This window comes from Echinops telfairi, unplaced genomic scaffold (genome assembly GCF_000313985.2).
Source record: "Echinops telfairi isolate 266 unplaced genomic scaffold, ASM31398v2 ScPeMD7_2186;HRSCAF=2738, whole genome shotgun sequence".
In the NCBI taxonomy this organism is placed as follows: Eukaryota; Metazoa; Chordata; class Mammalia; order Afrosoricida; family Tenrecidae; genus Echinops; species Echinops telfairi.
Genome location: NW_022106084.1, coordinates 4,232,607 through 4,242,783, shown reverse-complemented (window position 1 = coordinate 4,242,783; position 10,177 = coordinate 4,232,607). Strand labels below are relative to the sequence as shown.

Genomic DNA, 10,177 nt, shown 5'->3' with positions numbered 1-10,177 from the left:
ATTATTCCTTATGTGAGAGATAACTCAATTATCTTTCATACCATATTGCATTAGGAATATGTCTCATCTTACTAAGTCTTTATTATTTTACACATCACTTATGCATTGAGAAATAAAGAGAAAAATTGCAATTGAGGCTTTATTATTTACTTGGATTAAATAAGATTATTTAGTGTGTCACGGTACTCATAAAAGGATCAGAACAACAGTACAAGGGAAGAACTTGTGTTCAACTATTTGTTTGAACTTTATGTTCAAAACAAAGCAAATTTTATCTATGAGGTAACAAATAAATGAGATGACAGGCCTTTGAGGAATCCAAATGTATTACTAGGATCTAAGAATATTAATTGCAATTCTATAGTTCCAAAAATTGTTCATTACTTTGTCTTTGAAACATTCTAAAGTGATTAATTTCTCTCCTGGTATCATTCATTTAGTTTAAAGAACAATATTCAACAAAAGAAAAGAAGATGGGCAATAACAATTTTTATTATCATATCCTATACTAGAACTCTCTTTTAAAAAGGATAATGGAATTTCCTGCTGTGCAGAAAAACACAATGGTCGTATGGTTTAAGAAAATAATGTTGTGTGGAAATCATGGATATGACATAGTTATTCATTTCTCCATTTGTGATTGTTCTCTTAGTAAAGTGAACTCTAAATAAAAGGGTGAAGGTAAAATATAGAAGATAAGACACTCGACAATTTTTGTTTTGATATTAAAATGGGTTAAATTGGTTATATTTTGTTGGTAAATTCTGGTGGCAAACTATTTACACATAAAAATTAGAATTAGTGGAGGCATATAATGAATTTACTGCAGTTGTGAACTACAAAAGACTATAACTTAAAAGCTAAGAGCATTAGTGTCCCTTAATTTTTGGAATGTTACTATCTTCAAGGTATTCTTCTAAATAATACATTGCATGGATTGTGGAATTTCATCTTTAAACAATGAATCCACAACAATGACTTTATTGCTATCGCACTCAACAGAAAACACTTGTACCTATTGCCAGCACTGCCGTGGTTGCTAGCTGCACAAGTTCATTAAAATGCTCTGTGGATGCGTGGTCTCTCATAAATTTTCCAGAAAGTTTGGTTTAGGGAAGTGAAATCACTTGGCAAAACTGATGCAGGTATGAAATGCTTAAGCTAGAATATTAACCCATGCTCATCTTTGTAAATTTATACTGCGTCACTATAAGTTTAGCAATTTCAAGGCCATTCGTATATTTTTAAAAATATTACTGTTGTGAAATTTTATCAAAAATGGCCAAGAAATAATAAAATCTGGAGGATGTGTGACAGACATAATTATTTATAGCACAAGTTCATTTTTATAACATGGAAGCTTCCTGCTTCCATTGATATACTCGAGGGTACCAAAAAACAAAACAAAACAAAAAATACGAAAACCTAATTGTGCTGGGTGGAGGGACAATTCAAAGAGATGATACAATTCAAAGAGATGATACAATATTATAAATGCTTAGATAAGAAGCAAATATATTACTGTTTTTATGTACATTGAACCAATTTCAATATACACTGAACCTAGATAATAAAGTATAGCTACCTCATACGATTTGTTATAAAAGTGATTAAAATGTGTGTGGGGAGCCATTCTCTGGAATTATATATGAAGAGAATATCAAAAGGTCCCCAGTGGTGTTGTAAGGTAAGTACTGGACTATTTAACCATGAGGTTAGGTGTTCAAATTCACCAGCTGCTCTGTAGAAGGAAGAAGATTCTATCTGCTCCCTTAATGGTTTACCCTGTATACCATTAAGGTTCTCCACCTGTGGGTCATGACCCCCTTGGGGGTCAAATGACCCTTTCACTGGGGTAGCCTGATTCATAACAGTAGAAAAATTACAGTTATGATGCAGTAACAAAAATGATTTTGTGGTTTGGGGCATCACCACAACATGGTGATACATGTTGTGTATCATGAGGTGTATCATGTTGTGTATCATGGTGATACATGTTGTGTAATACATGAGGAACTGTATTAAAGGTCACCGCATTAGGAAGGCTGAGAATCACTGGAAGCCCTAGATACAATCCCTATAATTCTGAATTGATTTACTAGAAAGAGGTTTTGTGTGTTTGAGTTTGGGCTTAGAAATCTAGGGTGAGAAAACTTAGTAACAGTATACCCTTCTAAATAACTGTACTATTGGAGGAAATAAATATATGCTCAAATAACAGCATGGATAATGACTTTTTTCCTTTAATTTATTTAAAGAGAGATTGAGAAAGTTACATTATGAATATTTAAGTAGTACTGAATATGATTAAACTGTGGTACAATGTTAGATATAATTCATTAATAGTTCAATTCCAAATAAATATTATAAATGAGACCATAACAATTCCCAACATTTGATTTAAACATTGTGCTAATTTTATAAAATGAGGAATTATTATTTGCAATAAATGTTGTACTTGTGCCAAATCTTGCATCAAGTATATTTTATTTGTGTGTGTATAAGCATTATTTTATGAACTAGGAAAAATCATTTATCTCAATAGCAGTATCAGAGCACTGAGCTTGAGGTGATATTATAAGTGCTTTTCAAAGTGTTCATTTGAAGAAGGATCTTGTTTTCAAAATCTGAGGTTGGTCCCCGAGCTGAAGTCAAAAATCATAACTGCCACAGTAGGCAACCAAGGTAAGTTTTCTTGCTTTAATTGTCTCCTTGCATTGGAAAGTCCTTTATCCCTGAGATAAGCCCCATTGCAATAAGAAGGGAGTGAACAATTCTCCCAAGGAAGATTGGTTGTGGCTTCAGTATGCCTACTGCCCTGATCACCAGGGGTGAACTGTACCTGTCCCAGTTTATTGCTCGGCAGCCCCCAGGGATTTTATTAATGGTTCATCATAAGCCCAGCATTCTCCGTCTTCTTGAAATAACCTTGTCACCCACTGAATGTCCTTCCTCTTCCTTTCCCAGGATTCTGCTCTTTGTCTTTCTTAAAATTCTATGCTTTGCTTCAGTTGCTGCAGCAATGTCTCTAATTTTTAAGTTTCAAGTGACATCATTCCACCAGCAGCGATGAAATTCATACTCATTCCTATCTTCCAACTCCTTTGATTTCTGTTTTATTATAGGCAACATCTTTAAAGACCGTATTTTCCCTTTGCCCATTTTGCTTGCATGACAACGCCCCACTGTCCTTCAATCGAACAAAAATACTTCTTATCATTTGAATGAAAAGCTCAGTGGTACTTCTTTGCTTCTTGTCCCAAAGAAAGGTTTAGTATGGATGAGCTATTTACACAATAGCCAGTTTTTGAGCAATCAATATTGCATTCTCATCCTGACTTCATTAAGAACATTAGAATGGTGATAGAAGGATAACCTTCTATCACCATTCGGGGATGTGAGAGTGTCATGCTCATCATCGTCCAGACAGGAGACTCAGTCTTGCTCTATGTTGTGTCCTCCAATGGACATCCCAGTGAATTTCGCCTTGGTCCGTATTTGAGTTGCATCTTCTTGTTGAAACACTCAGCATGAAAATAAATAAATAAATGAGAGGATGATGGGAAAGCTTTTCAGCCAGAAAGGTTACGCTATTTTCAGAAAGCCAAAGAACTGGTCCTTCTGAAACAAGCACTGTGTTCTCTTCAGTGTCATTTATCAAGTCTAGTGGCACTCAAGGACCTCACCCAGTATGGAGAAGTGTGGTGTCTAGACACCATATCTCTTCCTTCCTGTGTGAAAGACTGTAAGGTACCACTTGACAACCTAAACCACTCTATCCCTGTGATCCTTCTGGTCACTAATGCTGACAAACAAACAGGCTTGGATGTGCAAAAATGTCTGCATACATTCCTAAAAGATAGTTCCATTCAAGAATAAATATGGGAAGAAATTACCTCAGTAAAGTCTATTTCAAGTGAGGTCTATTTCATATCTTTTCAGGGGAAAAGATATGCATGATAATTCTTGTGCTCATTTATCATTGTATTGTCAGAGAAGTAAAAGAGGTCAATGTCACTTGTTCCATTGGACATGGGAGAGTTAAGTGACTCTGCGGTTTGTGGGCATTTTAGGCTATGTCCCTAGCTGTGGTGTGTGGGATCAAGATGAATCTATTGAGTATTTGAAGATGAGTCACATTGATGGAATTCAGTGGCATCACAGAATGGACCCTCACTGCAAGACTAAGAGACCTTTGGGACTGTATTTGGGGACCAGTTGACATAGCTTGGAGAAATCAGATAGCTGTTAGGTGTCTACTCCATGTAATATTTGATGTTGGAGTCTAATGGTGTCTCAGAGTAGCTCATATAGTCCCTGGTAGGGAGAAGAGATGCTGCTCAGACTTCCATAGCTGAGCAGGTTTGGGAGGTAAGAGAGTCTGGGAAGAAACTGTGCTGATCACAGGTTCAAATAGCCTAGGTTATATATTGCATCTACCAGATTGATGGTACTTTTCTTTTAAGATGAGGAGACTCAAGTTCAGTAATTTGCCCAAGGTCACACCGCTGTTGGGTGAGAGTTGTTAAATGCCCAATCTGTCTGACTCCAGGGCTTATATCATGAACAGTTCCTTTCTTTCTTTGAAATAAATACTGCTCAGGAAAAATACTATAGTTCTATAATTCTATCTGTGTGCTGCTCTACTCAGGCCTTTAGCAATCTACAGCAATAAAACAGTGTTTGATTGATTCTACTATGCCATCTGTTCTCTCTTTGAGAGTTCCAATTTTCTTTCTCTCTTCGTTGTCTTTGCAGTTTTGAAGCCTGTCATCAAAAACTTCAACTATTCTATCAAGATTTGTAGGCAAGAATCAGCTTCTGGAAGTTTCTTCTTGGAATCTTGGACACTAGGAAAAAAAATCTTTCATCTAAACTGTGGTTGCCTGTGTTGTTACTTTCAAATCTGAAGTTAGGTGTCCATCCTGAGGATTCTTCTCTTCCACCCGACTGCAGAAGCTGGTGAAACCCGATCAGGTAGCTGGAGGAAACTGAAGTGCCAAGAACTAGAAGTTAGGCAGAGAAAAGCCAAATGCAGGATCCACAGCCAGAGCCAAAATGAGTGTAAGGAGAGAAAATCCATCACGGTATGTACCTTTCATGTAATTGATAGTGACTTAGGAGAAAGCTGAAAATGATAAGATACATGGAGGTACACATAATTTATTCATGAAAGAAGTAAAGAAAATAGAATGGCTTCAATGTTAGGATATGTGAATCTGCTTAGAAACAGCATGAAACTGAGGGGAAGGGGAGATTAAATAAAATGAAAAAGATGATAATATAGTAGGGAAGAAAATATGTTACAAAAATAACTAAGAAATAAAAAATGTTTTAAAATAAATTAATTATAAATATAAATTTTACCAAAAAAGAAAAAATTTAGATAGGCATAATTATTTTTACTTACATATGAAGGAGAGAAAATATATCTATAATGGTAGTATCTTGATAGGAAATATTTTTTATATAGTAAATTGGGAAGAACCCTTTTAGATTTGATATATTTTTGTAAAATGACATTTCTTAACTGTAGTTGAATTAAGAAAGAGGCTATTAGACATTGAAAAAGTTATATACTCAGTTCAATAAATAATTTTATTAGCTTATGTAACATTATAATCATTATAATTCCTTTGAAATATATCTTTATAGGCCCAAATAAAAACACAGAGGCACAAATTGTTTTCTTTAAAATGCACACCATTATTATTCACTGTTTAATTTATCCCCTAGAACCAATTACAGAATTTCTTCCTTTCTTAAGTATTAGTTTTATAGCAGTAATTTTCTTTTGAATGAAGTAATTTTATAGTAAAAAATGTTGGCAATAATCTAAGTGCAGTTTAAACGCGTCTAATTGTCAGGAATAATTAAGATTCTTCATAGTTATGTCCTATAGACAGAAGACAGAATGAACTGAGTATTTTATAATACACAAATTACTTACAGTATATGTGAATCATTAAGTAAATATATTAACTGCTTCAATGTAAGAGATGAAGTAACAACATTTTTGATGTAGTGAATAAAACTATTGATGCCACAGAAATAAACAAAATATGTATTTTCACTAATAGTTCATTCAGTCAACATAGTTATATAGTGATTATGGTGATTTTTTTTCATGTAAGGTTTTATTTTTCTCATGGAGTTTATGCTAATTGAATTGTCTTGAAGAGAGCTGAGAATGAATGACAGTCAGAAAATAATAAATATTAAATATAACTATAGGCACAGCCAAGTGTATAGAAGATGTAATTCACACTCATCAAAATAGGATTATTTAATCTTGAAGTGTTCAATGGATTACTGGAAGCAGTAGAAAATACATAACAGCTTACTGTTATTTGTTTGAGGGTTAGATAAAGAGTGGATACATGTAACAATTAGGTAAACATATGCTTCTATTACAGAAAATACTTTTACAGAACTATAAGAGGTTCAAAAATAGACAATGTAAAATTTCAACTCCAACATGATAGATTGAAAATGTAGACCCAGGTAAGAATATTGAGGAATAAAAAAGGACAGAAGAGGGTCAGAAGGCAAGGTCAGGTACAAATCACATGAAGCAAAACAGACCGAAGAGGTGAGTCAGTAATCTGGGGAGGAAATACAATATTTTTCTTGCATTTTTCCATGAGCTTCCTTTTTTTGAAATCAAACAAACTGTGTGATACCCAGCTACCATCACTGGATATATTGATCAAAGGTTTTATAGAAGAAATCCTGTTAGGGATATGGGTTTTAATAGTTTTAAATGCCATTTTCCTTGAATTTTTGAAGCTATTTCATACAGAACAGACCCTCAACTTCTCAATGGAAATCAGAATTTCTGTATCCATAGAAACTAACCAAATAGCTAAACTGTAGTCCTGAAAGAATCTTTAATCTTTAAACCTTAAACTAAAACAATATCCAAAGTTTTATTTGACCAAACAACAAAAAAGCTCATTTTATTTGTAAAATCCTACTGCTTTGAGACTTTTGCTCTCTTAAATAATTGTATATGTGGGATCAACTTGGAAATGGCAACTCTGAAGTTTCAATGTGAAGCTTAGGGAGCAGTGAGTGTAAGATAATGGTAGTGGAATCATCTATAAAAGATTGATAGCACACCATGAAGACCATGTGACCAGTATCACTTGCGCATACATATAGATAGTGTTAATTTTTGTATTTTGGGTTGTATATAGTTTCACATATGAAAAAGTGAGAGATCAATTTGCTTAAAGACAAGATCATTAACAAAAACAAATTATAAAAGATGCTTAAAGGAAAGACTTGTGTCTGTACTTTCAATGTTTTAGAATGCTTAGCATAAAAATCAATAATAATAATGACAATTAATTATTGGATGTATGAACCAGTAAAGAAATGTCATGAGCAAGAGCAGTTCCTAGGTATTATGGATGAAATTTTTGAGGGTTAAAACTAGAAGCATTGGAGAACAAGTGGGAAGAGCATGTTTAGATTATCCTTTCAAAGTCAACAGCATGTGTATATTGTCGTCAGATGACACCGAGTCAGTTATGCCTCACCTTTACCCTATGTACAACAGAATGAAATGCATATACAGTTTCCAATGCTGCAGATCATTATGGAAGCAGATAGTGTTAACGTTTTATGTCCAAGAGGATAATTGGCTTGAATGCCTGACCTTGCGGTTATCAGTCCAGTTGTCAACCTACAGCACCAGGACTTTTTCAAATGATGGATATTTGGTACAATATTGAGATGGGCTCCTTCTAGCTTGTTCTTTTTACAATTAATTAAAAATGTCTATCTGCAATAAAGATCTTTACCTTAAAAATTAATTTACTTGTATTTAATATAATTGTGTATCTTCTTTTTTTCAATTTAAACTTCTTTAGTATGTTGAAATGCAGGAAGCATAATTTCTAGAATCACAGCATCATGGTAGCATGGGAGCTGCCACAGCATGACAAACCAACAAATCAGTGATGTTTCATTAACTGATTAGTCTTGATTTTTCAGTCTTGTTGTTTAAGCTCACTGGAGATTAGCATTTGGTCTTTTGTCTTTAGATCTACACTGCCTCCTTGAAATGAATTTTGGTTGTGATGCCTCCCAATTTTATACCTCAGATTTCCCTTCTCTGCTATCCTGCTTTATATACTCCGTCTTGACATCTTTGGTTTTTCTTAATCTTTTTATTGGGAGATTTTACAGATATTATAATAATCCATAAATCAATTAGATCAAGCATAATTGTACAATTGCTGCCACCATCATTTTCAAAACATTTTCTTTCTTGTTGATCTCTGATATCAGCTTCTCTTTATCCCCTCCCTCCCCCACCTTATCCCACAGGAACCCTTATTATTATTTTTTTTCTTTTTCTTTCTGCCGTATCTTACACCAGCCAATGTAACCAGTCACCCATTATTCTGTTATTTGTTCCCTTCAAGTGGGGCCACATAGTCATCATTGCTCTCAGTTCCCCTTTACCCCCTTTCCCTCACCTCTTCCCATAATCTCAGGGAATCATTACTCCCATTTCTATTTCTAAAGAGCTTAAGTTTGATTTAATGCATCAAACAACCTTAATTGTACAAATAAACATACACAGGTCTCACAAAATTAATGAGGTGAAACTAAGACCATAATAGTAAGGGGAGGAAATATTAAAGAACTACATATTTATGTGTTTCATCAGTGTTATACTGCACCCTGGATATATCACCCCTTCCTTGTGACCCTTCTGTTAGGGACTATCCAATTATCTTGCAGGTGGGTTTGGGGTCTCCACTTTGTCTATGCTCCTTCATGTCAATTTGATTGCTTGCTTTTTAATTTCTGATACCTATTCCATTGACACCTCATTATTACACAGCCTGGTGTGCTTCTTCAATGTGGGTTTGCTTCCTTGCTAGATGGCTGCTTGTTTAATTCCAAGCCCCCAGATGCTATATCCTTTAATAGCTGGGCATCATCACGTTAACTTATGCACCCAATTTTATTTCAGCGATCGTGTCAGGAAGGTGAGTATCCTACAATGTCACATTATTTGAACAGTTTTTGTACTGAGGTAAGATTTAAGTAGAGGCTCAACGTCCATCTGCTTCCTTATTGTATGTATATATAATATGCCTAGACAAATACACCTATCTTTATCTTATATAGATGAACACCAAGAGGAAAAAGTGAGAGAGAGAGAGACAGAGAGAGAGAGAGAGATCATACAAATAGTTCCAAGTCTAACTATTGTCCTGCCAGAGTAGATGAGTACCCCTATGTTAAATATCAAGCAGGCCCGGTCCAATCCCCTTTTCTTTCTGGGATCAATAACCCAGGACCTGATTACCTAAGAGCACTTACACACTTTTAGTCTTCAGTGATGTGTCCGAGGGGTATGCCTTCTCCAAGACCCCACTGCTCTTCCTAAAATCAAGGATGGAGCAGTCTAGTGCCCCACCCCCAACCCCAATAACCTTTAGACTTTCATTGTGGCCCCCTTGTGGATATCCCCTACCAGTTCAGATGAGGTGCCAAGTGCTGCACCCCGAGTCAGTAGTCTACAATTGCGATTCCTCAGGGACTTCGTGTTTTTGCTCCCATTGTTGGTCTTTTGCACTCCCCTCTTGGTTTGCCTCCATGTGGGAGGGCCAGACTGGCCGCACACCCCGAACTGTATCTTCAGCGCTGTCCTCTGTGGCACTGTCCTCTAGGGAAGGGGTGTCATAGCTCACTCTGAGGCCAGCCCTGCTGTCCTCTCTGTGAATGAGCTGCGCTGAGCAGGAATGGCACCCTCAAGGCTTGGTGCACCAGAATGAGGTCTACTCTCTCTCCTCCTTTCCTGTGGAGACATAAACAGTACCCTCCCCCTGGGTGGTTTAATGCCCTTGTCTGCTGTTTCCCCACCCCTCTGTGGGTCTTAAAGAAATATCGGGAGTGGGGGAGTGGATGATGGCTTACTGCCCTGGTTCTATCTACATCTTTTTTCTTTCCGTATTTTCTTTCTTTTTTTGATGACGTGTGCACCACGGTGCTTGGTTTGGCTCTTGGCAGAGTAGCTGCTCCTCAGCTGTGCGCCATGTATATTTTCCCTTATGCCCGTTCTGTTGTTTGAGCTGACCTTAGTGGATTCATGCTGTATGTGTCCTTTGGTGCTTGGCTAACTTCACTCAGCATAATATCCTCCAGCTCTTTC

At 36.0% G+C, this 10,177-nt stretch overlaps 1 pseudogene; it reads right to left on the bottom strand.

Annotated features, from left to right (window-relative positions):
- Nucleotides 1-2,852: 2,852 nt before the first annotated feature.
- The window catches only part of LOC101655470, a 21,163-nt pseudogene continuing 13,838 nt past the window's right edge, over nucleotides 2,853-10,177 (bottom strand).